At 42.0% G+C, this 17,355-nt stretch overlaps 1 protein-coding gene across 2 annotated transcripts in view; it reads right to left on the reverse strand.

Moving 5' to 3' along the window:
• Positions 1-17,355, reverse strand: part of SPPL3 (signal peptide peptidase like 3) — a 53,837-nt gene that overhangs the window by 22,613 nt on the left and 13,869 nt on the right. The gene's annotated exons all lie outside the window — the stretch shown is intronic.

The raw sequence follows: 17,355 nt of genomic DNA on the forward strand, positions 1-17,355 counted from the left end.
GTCACAACAAGCTGCAACAATCATTTATTAAACCACACAGCACTGCTGCCCCATTGCACCTTGCAGACCACTCGGTACGGGATTGCTGAGGGACAGCTCGACAGGAGGCTTAAAAAGCAGTTTTGTCTGGGTAGGTTTCCCAATTTACCACACTGTGGGGACAGCATGGAAACTGGAATATTAACACAGCAGAGGCTCACCCTGCTGGGAGGGCACAGTGGGCAGGGAGAGGCTCTGCAGCCACTCCACAACTCCCAACAGGTTATCCACAACCTGTGCTAAAGTGATGGAAAAGAGCAAGAACAACCCCCAGGGGTAAGTGCATTAGTCTTATCCTACAAAAAAGATAACTAAACATTTCTGGAAACCAACCAAAAGGCCTCATTTCAACAAGACTGTGGATATGAAACAAAGATAATTGAATTACATGATTGTTCCAAATTAAGTATCACTGAGCAAATAAAAACCAAAGATACCAGACAGTTACAGAATCACTCATCCCATTCTCAATTTAAAAGCAATTTAGAGAAAATTACCAAACCACTAGAAACACAGTTTAAAATATTTTCTTTTAATACATAAACACAAATGGGAATCTTCTACTGCAGAAATTCAATATTAAACATCACTGACAAACAGACAGCCTCTTTTAGATGAAATTATATACTTGTGAATTAAGCTTTTAAGAAATTAGGAACTACTTTGGCTAATTACCATAAATAACTTCAACATAACCCCACACTAGGAGTGAAAAACAGAGATCTTATTTGCTCAGAATGTTGGCCAGCACGTAAAAACAATCTTAAGCTTTATATACTTAACTTTTTGGTCATGTTTGACCTTTAGTTTGCAGGCTGTGGAACAGAGGTCTTAAAAGGACCCATGAAGATCAAGATACTGAACTGCAAACACATGCAACAAGGAACTCAGCACTTACAACCAGCGTATATATAAAAATTCAGGTTCTACACAACGCAGTTCACAGCATATTGTTTTTATCCAGTGGTTACAGCCAAGCTCACACCAAAAAGGAACAGCTTAAGGATAATTACACTTGATGGATGTCCCTCACCCAACCTCGTGCAAAGGGAAAGTAAGCTTTGAATTCTGTTTGGGTTTGAGAATAGACAGTGGAATTGCACTATTAAAAGAACATTGGGGAACTCCACATTTATGAGAAAAGCAAAATGATTGAGTGGAATTTCAACTGGTATCAAACACGTCCAGGGTTGTGCACTGAACTTCATTAACTGATGTTCATGAAATTGGATCTTCGCAAATTGGAAAGAACTTTTGAGATGAACAGTGTTTTCCGTGTAATTCATCACTCAGTGACAACTTTGGAGGCTAGGATAATTAATATGCCATTTCACCATAATTACTAAACATTAGTCAAAACAAGGCTGTAAGTGTTAGAAAGGTTCACAAAACAGATAAAATGTGGATGACACCCAGATCAGGCCTGTGCACAATCCATGAAGTTTTGTATTAGAGACCGGGGGCCCTTTGGTACAAGGAGAGGAGCAATAAATGCAAGCCCATCTGAAGCACATCCAGCACAACACACCTGCTGACAGGCTGCACTGGGGGGCAGGATGCTGTGCAAGGGGGAAATGGGAATTACAGTCCATCCCTCCTGCACAAGAGAGGTGCAACAGTGCAATTAAAAACTCATCACAGCCCTGGGATATTTCCTGTATTCTCCTCGCAGAGATCTCTACAGCGGGACACCCTAAAAACTCGCCGTTGCCATCACACTTGTGGGCTGGGAAAACTCATCCTGGCTGGTACTCCCCAAACAGGGCCAGGGAGGGACAGTCACACTTTCCTTCTTCCCGAGGCAGCTGGAAGAAGAACAAGGCAAAACACACACTGTGTGACAGGCTGAGCCAAGGGAGCAGCTCGGGCACGTCCAGATTCCAGGCAAAGTTTCCAACGCAAGGAACCCACAAACAAACTCCAGGGATAATTTTACAGTGCGGAACTGAAGCTCATTGCAATAAAACCCCGCAACTTCTTAACATCTCCTTTCCCTGCATTATATAAGGTATTGCACAAAACCTGAAACCAGAACTGCTTCCTAAAATCCTGACTGGACGGACAGTTCATTAAGAGACTAAAATCCTGGAACCCAAATAAACACTTCCTAACACATTAATCTGGGCTAGAGGTAATAAGCAAACGACTATCACATGAAAGAATCCAAAAGTAAGATTACTTCCAAGTTGTTAATATTATTCAAAATGTCGGTGATCTGCAAACCCATTTGTAATTTTAACTGAAATTTAAATGACCTCCTACAAGTCCAACAGATTCCACATGCACATAACTGGATTCTGCCATAGGCATATTTCAAATATGCAAGTTCATATTAACTCTCACAGACAAACAAGGCATCAGGGCCACGGCATCAGCCAAAATCAAAACAGAACTCCACACTACTGATGTTTTTCAGAAGTTGCAGCAGACTTTGTGCAGTCACATTTAACCAGGCTCCCTCTGCACACACAGAACCGAAATCAGCTTCCTTCTAACAAGGTATTTCTGTAAAACTGCTTAATCTTGGAACAAGCCACGGAAACTTGTGCACAAGAAACGCCTGTAGCAAGCCCGTGCATAGTTGTCCCTCGACTTAAATACTGATTTAAATGCAATTCTTAGTACTTACTACATGACAATCCACAAAGAAAAGATCCTTACTCTTCATTCTCAATACGAAAATGAATATTTGGTAAAGCCATGCTAAAGGTGCCTCTGCAGACGCTTCAGTCAGTTCAGGTGTGTGCCATGTTACAAGAACAGCTACCAGCCCATTTCTGAACTCCAGTACATACCCAGAGCAATGCTCAAAATGCTAAGTCAACATTGGGTTTCCCAGGGAAGCACATTTTTTGGGATTCTTATGCTACCACGCCTGAAATTCAACATCCACGTAAGGCAGTTGGTTTAGAAGTTATTTAATCAGGTTGTCAGATTCTTGCTCGGTCAAGTAACAAATAACTAATTACTGGACCCAAGTGTTTTATAAAACCGAGCACTCTGCTGCTTTAAGTCCCTTTTCTCAGCCAGCCACTGAGAGGTGACTTCCCAAACGCTTCCTCCAGCTAAGATCTCGCTCTGAACCTGCATCTTTAGGAGGCAGAGATCGATTTTCACAAATTCTCTGCCACGAGGCATCTATTTCTGGCAGCTCCACGGGCAAGTGCTCCGAGCACAGGCTGCGCAGGCATGCCAGGGCAGAGACACAGCGAGCACTGTTCCAGAACATGCCCTGTGAGTCTGCCCCACAGCCAGACAGTGCCAGTATTGTCTGCACAACAATCCAGGCAGCGAGCTGTCCAGCCTGGCACAGACTGCTCCATAGACCTTTACCTACAGAACAATTCCAGGGATGCCCGGCCGCTGGGACACACCACCACTTCCAAACAGTAGCCACGCAAAACACACCACGCCAGTTCCAGCTGGCGTTCCAGGCAGCACTCTCCCCTCTTCTGGGAAAACATGAATAACTTCTGTATTCCCAAGGGAACAGAGACCCCCTTCATTCCCAGCTAGAGAAGATGGGAACCAGCTAATGGAAGTTGCCACAACAACAGCAATAGTGCCCCATGAGAGACACTTGCAAGCTCTTTTCTCTGCATCGGCAGCTGCAGGTCCAGTTCTCTTCCCCCGTCCCCTCAGGTCCAAGCTCACCTGTCTTTGGGAACATTCACCCTACAAGGTCTCTGCCATCTGCCCACTCTTCTCCTAGTCTGTAATTCCTTTTTAATTGCTCTCCCACTCAAGAAAATCCCTCAGTCAATGCAAGCACTGGTTTTGACGTTTCAGATAAGCAGTTTCTGGGTAACAGTCCTTCCAAACCAGCAAAACCACCCTCAGGCAAAGCCTGGTACTTCTTTTTGCCCTCCCTGTCGAGTGATAAGTATCTGCAACTTGCTTTGTTCAGTGAGGACCCAGAGAAAGTGTCTCTAGGTGAGTGCAGGGCGTTACCCTCAACACAACCCACTTGTCACAGGCCAGGCTGAACTGACCACGAGCCCAAACACTGTCATTACAAAAGAAACTTCTCATCTTTTCCAGACACCTACTCTTCTTCATACCGTGCCTGCAGAACCATCTGCAGAACCACACACGGCACCAGACTGGGGAACCTGTCTGCCTGAATAATGATGAAGAGTGAAGGGGAAACTTTCTCAGGAGATTTAGATTCCTGATCTGGCCCGTTTCTGAACATAAAATCAAAAAGGGAAGACTGTTCAGTGGTAGCATTGTCTTAAGTACCCCCAAATTACTGCCCAAGACATCAGGGAAGTTTGATGTAATTAGAATGAAAACCTCTTTCTGTTTGCACAAGACACTTACTCAGTGTATGATCAATTCAGCCCCTCGATGTTTCAGGAGCAAACATCACTCCCCTGACTTCCAGGTACGACGAATGACAGTGAGGAATTCTGCCAAGGTGGGAATGGGAAGCTGTGCCCTGAAGTTTCCATAGCAATGCCACCTAAAGGCCTTGGACACGGATCATGCTCACACAAAAGCTGCTGTAACAGCAGCAAGACAAACTTTCCCTGCTTTTACTGTACGTGTACAAAAATGCAAACAATAAATCACATCGACTTTAAAGGTGCAACAGATGAACTATGTTCACTAAAGTTCACATGAAGAGAGAAGATTGCATTTCATCACGTATTTGCCTTTATGAGTGATCAGAATATCCAAGAGTTTACAAGATTAATCAAAATAAGGCCACAAAAGGAAGGTGAGCACACTAAATAGGCCAGACTAAGGAGGGATTAAAACAGAAGAGCTTTTGCTTTGTTTAACGGGACCAAATCTACAACTTACAAACATCTATCTGAGAATCACAGAAATTCACCCTGATAGGAACATAAGGAGATCATTTAATTCACTGATCTTACTCTGGGGAGCGACAATCAATCAGTCATGACAGGTGTTTACCTCATCTGTTGTTTTAAAACACTCACTGGTGAAATTAGAAGACTTTCTTGCCTTATAATGTAAGTCTTTTTGACTACAATTTTAGTCCACAATGTTTCTCCTATACAGAAAGTCCTTCAAAACTCATGAGGAGCTTGTCATAACCAGCCTCATCTGGGATAAAATGGATCCATACATGAGCTCACTTGCACACCTCAGTTTCTGAAAGATGTGGCTGCTTGAGAAGTTACCACACAGAACTTCAAACACTCTTCAGCCCACATTAAAAGCCATGGCTGTTTACTCAACCAGTCCGGTGCTCTTCACCTGCACTTCAAATATCACTCAAATGTCCACTGTGTCCTCCCAAGGAGGACATAATATATAACACAATAAAATAATCCATGCCCATCAAAACATGCATCCCGATTCTCCTTGCAAAGAAAACTCCTCCTTGGCAGTGGCAGCGCTGGAAGGGTGATGATGGAGCTTCTCCCTCCCTGCCCTGTTACCTCTGATTTTCAGAACTCTCTGAATGCAGACCTTCAGTGTGAGGGTCCCCTCTCAGCAGACAGTCAGTTCTTTCAGAGGGAAACAGAAAAAAAACAGTAAAACAAAAAAAACCACCAATGAAACCCAAACAACCAACTTCTGCTGGAAATCTGGTGTTAAATGTCAAACTCAAGATGGACGAGGTCCTCACTTCCCCCTCCTCCAAGCGTTTTGTGTATTTCAAAAGCTTTTTAATGTGTTTATTACATCAGTGATTGCTACAACAACAGAAAAAACAAAGTCAAGAAATACCAGTCGGTAAATTCAGGGCAAGTTGAAGAGTATTTTGCACTTGCCCTGTTCCACCCCAGGTTTTTTGAGCGATCAGCTCTATGTAGACAACAACACTCACCCTCACTGTGCTGCAGTGACCACAGGCACGTGTTTTCTTTTCCTCAACAGAGTGTGCTGCTCAGGAGGAAAACACTGTCCTGAACCTGTGTGCCTTGCTCACTCTCAAAACATTCTGCCAACTATTTTGTTCCCCTAAAGAAGTGGGAGGTAGCTCAGTGATCAGGCTGATCTCTGCTGGGAGCCACCGCTGCAGAACTAGCTGTGAAGAGGAAAAAATCCAACCCAAGGACGGCAGAGCACGGCCCTGGGGCACAGGGAAGAAGAGCCCTCCATGGACACGGAGATCAATCAGAGCTAATTGCACCAATATTCATTTTGGTTGGAGGGTGGACTCCCTCCACAGGTAAAACCAACAGGACTTTTTTCCTTCACTGGACGCCAGGTCAAGGGTATAACTCAAAAGCCTCTTTCAATGCCCTGAGTGTGCAAGATCTACACATATTTAAGAGCCTCCATTAGGCTTGCTGCCAAACCAAAGTTAAATCTGAGTGCAACATTTAAAGGTATAATTTGAAGCGTGAAGTCATGGTACCCACAGCTGTAAACATATCTCAACACTATTCCATTCTTTAGGGTGATTCATAGGAAAAACAAGCAAATTGCTACAGGAATAGCTTGTTTTCTAAAGAAAGTTTACAGTTTCATCTCATTGTCACGTGAAGATAAGGTCTGGTGAGTCTGAGTAACTTATGGAAACATGGATCATGGCAGGGAAAAAAGCTTTAAACAAGATTAAAGTGAAACAAAACAAAAAAGAGAAATAGGAGTAATTTGAGATGTTCCATTAAAACCAGACTTTATACAGACTTGGTTAGGGCTCAGGCAGGCATTTCAATTGGTAACCAGAGAACAAGTCTGCTGTTTATCGGGCAGAGAACTCGGAACAACATTTTCACACTATTCCATATTATAAATATATATATATATATCTACATATACAATTTTAAACCTCAATTTCCTCTTCTACCCTTTCCAGAAAGCTGTTTCCCTAAAATTCTCCCTGCAAACCCAAGTTCTAAGCTCCCAATGAAACTGCTAAGAGTGAACCCTCCCCTGAGCACACTTTGTGATGAAACTGGAGTGTGTGTCCAGGGAGGGACCAGGAGACACAGTCTTGAAAAAAACAATAGTATTTTCTGTTCAAAACATTATTGGAGCTCCTCTCCTGGTTCACCCAACCGTTTGCCAGCACAACAAAGAATGACACGTTTCAGAGTGTTTAAGAATCACAGCCACTGGCAGATTTCCAGATTTCATGCTCAGCTTGGAGCACTCATTTCCTCACAGAAATGGGGGCACAACTTCCATTCCCTGCACAGAAGCATAAGAATACTCTGCTTGCTCAAAGGAGCATTATTCCAAATCAACACTGGATAATGTCCATGTACCTCAAAGGGATTTTCAGTCCCCACTGCTCCAGTGAAACCACATTGAACAGGGTATTTGGGAGCAAAATTCGCAATCAGTGGTTCATGGAGAAAAATTACATCTGCAAATAAGTGGTACTGGACACACATATCTGAGTGTGAAGTAGCCTGAACCAAAATACATGTCCAAAACCCTACTGATTATCTTTGGCATTGCTGTCCCAGAAAATACTGCCTTTATTTCATACTCAATGGGAGCCTGGATACATAATTTTCATCTCCTACCTACACAAAAAAGAAATTACTGTTTTGAGGTTTGTTCTGCTATTGAGGAGGGCTGTTTGGTTGATTTGTGTTGGGAGTTTTGCTCTGAACCACACAAATGAAAAAAGACCTGGGAACCGCCCTTTCTTTCTTTTTTTCTTCCTCAAAGAAAGAAACAACAAGATGTCATGAAAAGCAGGACATGCTTTTATTGCCAAATATATGTCACCACCAGCCAAGAATCCTCTCCAGAACCAGATTTTGAAACTGTATCACAAGTATTTGTGACTGCAAACATTTTTTTTTTGAAAATGTGAACAAAAGATCCATGCAATGATGTCTGCGATAGGGGATGCCCATGGAAGAAGACGTATCATTTCAACAAGTTAAACTAACAAGAATATGTGGAAAAACACATTTGATATCAAAACACAGACTGAGTGAATGTTTTCCTCAATTTTTGCATTTTATTGGGCCATGTTTATTTTAATTGAGCTGTTTCAGATCAGCCAGCTTCTTCCAGAACACTGGCATCCCACTACAGACCAGCCCCAGCAAACTGCTGAGCCAAGGCACAGCCCTGCTTTTATTTTTGAGAAACAACTATTACTTTTATCCCTTCTTGACAATTAAATCTGAAGGACTCCAGTCTATGGTAGGATTTGCCTGTACTGGTTTGAAAATCAAAAGGTTGAGGCAAGAAAGCCCCACGGTGTAAATTGTACCCCCCTTCAGTTAGCTCACCTCCGACTTCAGCAGCATTAACAGAGCTCTGCCAACAAAACCTCCTCTTCCAAACACCTGCCATTACAGTTACCTTGGGTTTTGCTTGTAAAACTTGTATTATTCACAGGCAGGAAAAGAAGAAAGAAGTGGAAAAATCGGCCCAGCCCCGCTGTTGTGCGGGGAGGTTTCATCCTCCATCAGCGGCACCGCCAGCACGTGTCACACAGGACAGGGGGAGTCAACACGTGGCCAGGGACAAGGTGGGACTGAAACCCTCCCAGGAGCAGCTTACACTTAGATCTGGTTAAGCCCACTGGAACACACACACCTGTAATCCAAGCTTTGCAGGGGTTCGTGCAGATTAAACAAAACTAACCTTCCTGTTTTCCTGTAACCAACCCTCCACGCTTTAATGGAGTTAATTTTCCAAACACACCACAGGTACTGTAGTTGCTGCAATAGATGACAACACTTTATATATTTATATATTTATATATATATATATTTTGTGCTGTTTCAGTCCTCTCAGATTTGTTTTCACAGCAAACCCATGGCTGCAGCAGCATCCACTGAAAACTGTAATCAAGTTCTCTGGTCCCACAAGCCCTTTCAGCACCTGCACTTTTATAACCCACAGTTCTGCAACACCTTTGCTCCCACCACAGGACAACACCTTGAGGCACAGGCCATCCAACAAAAAAACTGTTTCTTGAGAATGAGAAAAAGACATAAAACTCATTTGCTGAACTAATTAAAGAAATTGCATTGCCTGTAACTGCCTTCATAGTTCATCAGTTTATAAAAGACTTCAGGGTACTGCAGGGGATACCTTCAAGCTTTGCTGCAGTACCACAAAACTGCCCAGCAAAAGTATGAACAAACACAGTGTTTTTGTGGAGGAATTCAAATCAGCAAATGTCAGAACAAGATGTAAATATGTAATTACGAAAATGTCCATAAATATAAGTATGAGCCATCTGACTGAGCAAGGCTGCAGCTCCAACTGACCACACAGGAAGACCTTCCTCGTGTAGAGAATTGTTTCCACGTTCCACAGGTAACCAAAAGGACAACTGGAAGGAGGGAGAAGAAAGGAGGTCAAATCAAGACCTGTAACGCACAACCCTCCCTCCTCAGAGCCACAAGTACATTTCTTTGGGTAAATTCTCAGGTTCCAACAGGCCAGTGAACTCTGCAAAGGTCAGGCCAATATTTAGCTTACCCCAAAGACTTGCTGAAACAGCTCTTCTATCTAAATTACCACTTTCAGCTGTATGGATTTTCAAAAAATAGCCCTTTTTACATCAGGAAAAAAGGCAAATCAAGGGTGTGGTCACTGTAATTTCAGTCTACAAAGTACCACTGTGCAAACTGCCTCCAGTTCTATGATCGAGGCCTCCTCATGATCCAAACAACCCTGTGCTCTCAGGAAGGGCCCTCTGGAAATGCCGGTGGTTATCCCTGGTGCAGGAAAGCTTCCTGCAATTTTGATGGCTACGACCCTTTTGGATTATTAAGGTATCAATTTATACCCCAGTTATTTTGCAACCCAGTTTTCAGTCCCCTGGCTGCACAGCTCTGCATTAGACACAAGGCTGCTCAGGGCTGGCTTTTCATTTTATGAAGGAAGAAGATCAAAACCTCCCCAAAATCTTCACCTTCGGCTCCCATCTACATTTTGATCTCTATAAGTCTTTTTATATGTCCTTAACCATGACCATAATCATACAAAACAGGAGAACCATTTGTGTTTTGTAACACTCTTACACACCCACACAATAAATTACATTTTCACTAAAAGAAAGAAAAACCAACCAACTCCAAACAAAAGAAACTCAAACAAAACACTCAAACCCAACCTTCTCTACCAGATATTCCCAGACCACCAAAGTAAGCTCATAAAACTGGACATACTGGACTAGCCTTACTTTTGAGTAATTTAAAACTGTGACACTCTGACTTTAATTTTTTTTTTAGGAAAGTGGGGGATTTTAAGACTTCAGCTCTACACTTGCTCACCTAGGAACTACAAAGAGCTTCTCAGGTCCGTAGTAGACCAAAAGCTCGACAGCAGTGTCAGATTACTTTGGCACAAACACAAAGTCAAACACATAAACTGAGCCCATCCATTCTCTAAACACATAAATACGATCAAAAGGCATATTGATATAAGAATTATCCACCGTTATTCCGGATAATACAAGAAAAAAGTACTGCTGGGGGAAAAATCAGCTTCAAGTGAGTGAAGGAACTACCAGCATGGAATCCAGAAACATAAGGCATGTTTAATTTCTTCACTGAAGCAGAAGCAAGGACTGAAAAAGCCACCCCCTTCTACTTTGCTATGTAAGTGAAAAGCAAGGAGCTGAAAAAGAAACAAAAAACAACAAAACAAAAAAAACCTTTCCCTGCAGTTAAAAAGAAAAGCTTGAAGTAAAATCTCACACCTGTAATATTGTAATGATAATATTCCATGGTTCCAGCACTTCATTTGTAGGAATAATACACTGCTGTTTACTAAACCAGAAATACAATTTGAAAATAATAAAAATAATTAAAAAAATCAAACAGCAACATAATTTGTTGTTTGAAAAGCAAATGCAAGGCAACTTCTTTACAGGCAAACAAAAACTCAAGCATCAGTAGGATCTGCATTAGCAGTGTGTCAAACTGCAGCTTTTCACTACTGAATGGATCCCACCCAGAGAGAAGGCACAAAGCTGTATTTGAGCACACCACGATTCCCATGATTAGCTCAGTTACAACCCAGGCAGTAGAGGGGGGAAATTAAGTTTAAAATTGGGATTTTCTTCCTGTTCTGATGCAGCTCACACCCCCAAGCACAGGACACACTCCACGGAGTCTCTTAATCCACGGGAAGGAAAGGTTATTTACTGGGTGTAGAAAGCAAACCCAAACAAGTAGATCAGAGAGTGAGGTGTATTTATTACAGGAGGAAAATTCCTGAGCATAAAGCACCAAAATGACACACTCCACACAAACAGAGGCAATCAGTGCAGCCTGTTCCCAGGGTACCTGTGCCAAAGGCTTGGTGACTCAGGGTAGCACAAAGCTTGGCAACAGAACTCCAGCTTCAATTGTTAGCATGGCTCTAAATGCATACAAACAGACTCTAATGCAATTATCTTGTTAAAATTGCATATGACTGAGTACAGAAGTCAATTAAGGTTTTACATTATGAGCATTATGATTTCCCCATACTACTGAGCCTACTAATACCAGTGTTTTGGAGACACTTCTGTAGTCACATCTGTTTTCCTGAGGTGTTCTCTTCATTTCTCTTCCTTTAATCATCCTGAGTGAGAGCACACAATGCATCCAGCCCAGGAAGGAGAGGAGCCTGTCACTGGGACGAGTGCAGAGAAGAGTTTCTAAGATGACCAGGAGAGATAAGAAGTGAGTTTATTTAGCCTAGAAAAATACACAGTAAGGGGAGAAGCCGCCTCACAGGCAAAATGAAACACCACAGGAGAGAAGGAGATTAAAAAGACCCAAAGTTGTGTTGCTAACAATAGGGGAATTCACACTCTTTCCAAACACCAAATAAACTAATCCAGTCAAACAATTTTTCCCCTCTCAAATCGAATTTCATTTTAAGATTAACATCTCCACAGTCACAAAAAAGGCTTATTGGTAACACAAGGGGTGGCAGTTCTTCCTTTTTCATGCACTGTGCTTTTGGGGGGAACCAAAACCCAAAGAACACAAAGCCCAAATGGACCAGGTCCAAATGTATTATCCAGTATGCTTTATTTTCTTCCTGAGAAACAAGACAAAGAAGCAGAACACGTCCTACTGCTCTTTTGTACTCTCTTATTCTAAACAGTTGAGGTTTAATGAAATGATAATGTTCAGACAGATTATTAGAGGCATCTCACATGCTGAGCTGAGCCTCCAAATGTTGAAATGCTTATTAACAGCAAATTTTCTTAACAGCAGTTGTGATGCCTTCAATATCGCATCACACAAACCTTTTGCACAAACTGAAGTACACGAGTCTTCATGTAAAAGACCAAGTGAAATTTATATTTGACCAGCATCAAATTACAGCTGAAAATTCTGCTACTTTTATCAGGAGGAATTGTCGTTTCACTCTGTACCACCCTACTGCTACTGACACAGAACTGAAATGCACTCCCCAAATCCACCATCAGACAACACAGAGGGTGAGTCTGCAAAACTTCTGCAAGCCCAGGGGTAACCAGGTTCAAAAGCTACTAGAAAACCCCCCAAAACCTGAAATACTATTTTGACTGGACAAAATGTTTGCCTTTTAAAAAGCCAGTTTCTCTGTAAAGGCATTGAGGTAACATTGCACAGGAAAGCAAGTTCTCTCCTGCTTCAGTTCATCCACTGACTCGCACTTGTCACCCTAAACACACAACTGACACTCCAAGGCAAAGGGACCCAAGGTGTTCCGTTCTTTTCCCATCCCCCCTTAGTGTAACACTCCTTTTATTCCTTAATTCAAGCTGTACTCATTTAATGGGTGTCCCAGGCCAGACAAACTGCAGCACAGCAGAGCAGAGATCCACTTCTTTTAGAAGTTTTTACTTCAGTATTCATGAAATGCTAGGGCAGAGTCAGATCAGATCTCCACAGCGCAGCCCTAACCCAGACAGAAAGCCAGGCCAGCCCTGCAGGAGCAGCCACATCAGATTTTTCAGGTGATACTAAAAATCCTGACAATTCCAGCCACAGGAATAGAAAGGAAAAGCACATAAAACGCAAGACAGGTTAACTTCTGTTCTTCCCATCTTCAACAGAACTGGTTTGAGAAGTGCACACTGACACCTCTGCATGAATCCTGAAGCAAGGGTCTCCAATTTTCACATTAACTTAAAACAGCTTCCCTCAGGATTAGGGAATTAACAGCCTCGAGGAAAAGCCCAGAAGTGGTAGGGTCCATAGGATGTCCATGAAGGAGCAGGCTCAGCAGGACCTAAGGCATGCCTGGCATCCAGGAGCTGCTCTAAGGCAAGCACGGCGCGGTTTGAAGACGGTGCTGATGCCACAGCACAAAGCTCAGCTTTCCAGGGAACTCCACTTGCTGGAAGCCTCAATGCTGATCCTTCACCATCCGCTTCAATTCACGTTTTCATGCAATGTCCGTAGCAAATAACGAAATACAGATCAAAGTGAGCGACCAGATTCAAACATTTCAGGTAAACAAAACAGCGTTTTCAACTCAGCAACAGCCCCCTGCCACCACCCTGCAAACAACTGGAATCAAACTGTGTCTGAGGGAGGAGCAACCTGTCACCACACCAGCAATCACACAGCTGGAGAGGCAGGGGCTTTTCCATACATAAATACCAGAGGTTTTGGTATCCTCCAGCGGGACATAAAACACCCACACATCAGTTAGTGACAAAAATTGCCTCTCATCAGAAGCATATTTACCATCATATCAACAATATTAGAAAAGTGGGATAGTAACAAAATAACACTTGAAAACCTGAAGTTTTCCTGCTTAAGGAAAAAACCACAATGTATAGAGCTAAAGACACTCAAAATGTATTAAGCAAATGAAAATGTCACAGTTCCCTAAGCAGCACTGGAAACAGCGCAGGGGGAAGATTCCCCTGAGCTGCAAATGCAACGTTTCAGCAATCAGTGCTGCTGAAATTTGGATTTTCATAATATATTAGCATATTTGCATAAGACTTTTAATCTAGTCGTTCAAGTGAGGCAGCCAGGTTACGTTTTAAAAGCTCTATTCTGTATAATTAAGGGTGTAAGACAACTCATAAAACAGAAATCTGCCTCTCTGTGAAGTTATTCAAGTTAAACACATTTAATTCATTGAACTTCACACCTTTATTGAGGTTTTTTTCCCCATACACACACAATGTATATGGGAATGCCTTAGAACCAGACATACAATCTTTAGTTTTCTATCCCAAATCCTGTATTGCACCTGTAACACTTCTTTATTTTCTGAATCCAGAAAACTCTTTGACATTGATAGAGAACAATTATTTCCAATCAACCAACCTCAATCAAAAATCTCCTTTTTTTATTTTTCCCCCAGCCAGAATGCCAATACCTGGAGTCTCAGAAACATTACAAATGTGTTCCTCGTGTCCCCCATAACAATTCCTCGGCTCAGTTTCATCCCTGTTCTGCATTTGAAGTCTCAAAGCCACCTACAAAAATACTACAGAGCTTAATCCTCCCAATATCCCCCTGTAATCCCCAGAGGTACCTTAAGCACAACACCAGCCTGAAAATACCCTGGGAAGGCAGAGATGACACACTGTTGGGCTGCATTTATATTTCTGGGGATATTTCTTGCTCAGAGGAAAAAAAAAAAAAAAAAGCCTTCCTGGAAAAGATTTTGTAGTGAACATCCAGATGTTTAACCTTCCTAAAAATAACCGAGTTCACCCTTGGAACAGTCTTGTAATTCCAGAGCACCCTTCAGGCAAAAGCACTCACATCAGAACCAGAAGAGCATGAACTCAACTCCAGCAAAAGTTAAACTCAGGAAAATGTAGTAGCAAGATGACAAAGCTGACTCAAACATCAGAATTATTGGTTGATTGTTAGTTTAAGTCACCTACTAAATTTAGACACAATTCACACTGAGTTTGTCACTTTGCTTTGATTCCTGTACCTAAAAGATATATGCTATTTTGAGTCCATGATAACATTAAAATGCCATTTAACTTTCACAACATTACTTGGATTTGAATGCACAGAGTGATGAACAAAGTAAACCCAGTAATTTAAAAATATCACTTAATTATCCTTACCATTTTACTTGAAAACTACTTTTGTGTCAGAAGTAAAGCACCACGAGGGTGTAGCTGACATAAAGCTGTTTTTTCAAACACAATGTCATTACTGTTTGGCATCTGGGGGACATTTAAAGTTAAGATTTTATTCATGAGCAACTGCAACTTGTGTTGTACAGCATTAAGCACAACAACAATAACAACAAAAAAAATCACAACAGCAAAAAGTTCCAGACATTTTTCCTGCCTGTTTTGTTTCCTATATTTTAATTTTATGAGAGTTCTAAATCAAAGGATCTGAAACGCAGGAAAAGGCGAACAATATGTAAAATGAAGAAAGTTGGGAAACATCCTAATGTAAGAAAGAGAAAAAACATGTAACAAGAAAGGACAGTTATGGGTTTTGGATGAGAAAATGAAGAGAACTTCTCTTCAAAGTGACTTTTTTTAACTCGGGACTTAACACTGGTTTGTCCAAACGTTTTTCTCTAATCTCTCCTGAAATTACTGTAACAGTAAAACTCTTGGAAATCACATTTCTGACCCCACAGTAGTTCTAAACTACACGCAGGGAGCCAGGCTCTGCCACACCTCAGGCGAGGGCTCTCGGTGTCTGGTGCTGCGGGAGATGCCGGGGCTGCACTTGTGCGAGTCAGAGACGAGTTCTCAGGCAGCAACCGGGACCTGCTGGAACCTCAGCAGGGCAATGGGAACACTTCCCTGCTTTTTGAGCTGCTGTGCTCTCCACAAACGTGTTTGGGATGTTCAGCCAAACACTGTTGTAGCAAATGGACACAGATGTCGTTGGAGTCCCTCGGTCCAGGGCACCTGCAGCACCTCCCAGAGCCTGCTCGGGGCAGGGAGGGAGAGGGGCATGTTTCTACCAGGGGTTTGCAGGTGTCCCCTGGTCTCTCCATTCACTTCAGGTATTTATGCAGTCCTAAATCTGAACCTGAAAACTAAGTTGATGTGGATAATCACCCCATAATTTCTGAAGCATATATAAATAAGAATTCAATTAATCTATGTAAGTTTTGTATATTATTTTCTTTCTCTCATTAATAACCTGCCGTGAAGGCAAGAAACATGGGAATTAACACTCATATGATTTTAGAAAAACTACCAACAAAACATGCAAGCAATCCACAAGAGTTTTCACTCCATTTAGCCCATGATGAAGTCTTCATTCTTTTCTCTTTCAGCAGCTCTCCCTTATTACGTTCACCCAAGCAACCCCATGGGAAACCACAGACGTTACTAAATATTAGAATCTCTGTGGAAGGCAAATGCTGGATTTGACCAGGAATGTGATGACAAAGAGTTTGCTCTAGGCTTCTTTCATGTTTTAGAAAGCCAGTTTGCTTTCAGTTCCTTTTAGGGGGAGAATGACATAGATTCCAGAGGCGTAGTCAGCTATATGAAATCTTGTTTCACAAAACAAAATATGAACCACAATGTCCACTCTTCTGGGAATGAAGGAGGATAAATATCTAATCGCAAAGGAAAACATGATGTTTTATTAAGAAGGTGGACTAGAAAAAAATTCTCTTTTAACATCAGGCATTTCATTTTCTGCAGTAAGTGTGCAATGGCAGCACTGCCCAGTTCCAGACAGAGTGCAGCACGAACTAAACACGACGTCACTGGCAAGGCTGATGATTTCCATCGTTTTGTATTAAGCAAGATTTACTAATAACTTTTTCTGAAGACAGAAGAGAACATACAAATTATCCACCAGAATTCAGACAACATGGAATTTAATTCATATTACTTTTAACAGCAGGAAAAGAAAAGAGGCAGAAGCAGCATATCTGGCTTGGGATAAGCAGTCACAGCATACCACAGAATTATTAGTTCTGGGGTCTCCACTATTACATGTGGACAACAAAGACACCATCAGTTTGCTTCAGTGTTGGTATTTCTCTGGTGTTTAACACATACTTGAATTAATTCTCCTAATTTCTCTTTGAACTCCAGCTGACACCAAAACAGTCTGCTGGATTTATAACCCACTTCCCAGATTCTGCAACGGCTTCTCGTTCTTTTGTTACAGAAACGTCTCCTTTTGGTTTTGAGACCTGCCTAAGAAAGTCTGCTCCGTCATCGGTTATTTGGGGAACTCTGGGCCTTCCTGTTTCCAGGCCTCAGTACTTAACAGAAGGGTCTCTCTGAATGCATTTCTCTCCAGTGGAACACAAATCTAGTTCAGGGCACAACGCTGCTCCCAACCATGTGTGTCCACACGCACCAGACAAAACACGGCTCTGAAATATGAATCTCTTCCCTTCTACCTGCAGTAGATGAGAGACCATGAATCACAAGGTCATATATTTTCATTTGTAAACTGTGAGCTACCTCAGCAGTTCTATAAATTTATAAGACAAATAAAT

This window comes from Empidonax traillii, unplaced genomic scaffold (genome assembly GCF_003031625.1).
Source record: "Empidonax traillii isolate 1590-97213 ecotype Southwest subspecies unplaced genomic scaffold, ASM303162v1 scaffold99:size1466351, whole genome shotgun sequence".
Classification (NCBI taxonomy): Eukaryota; Metazoa; Chordata; class Aves; order Passeriformes; family Tyrannidae; genus Empidonax; species Empidonax traillii.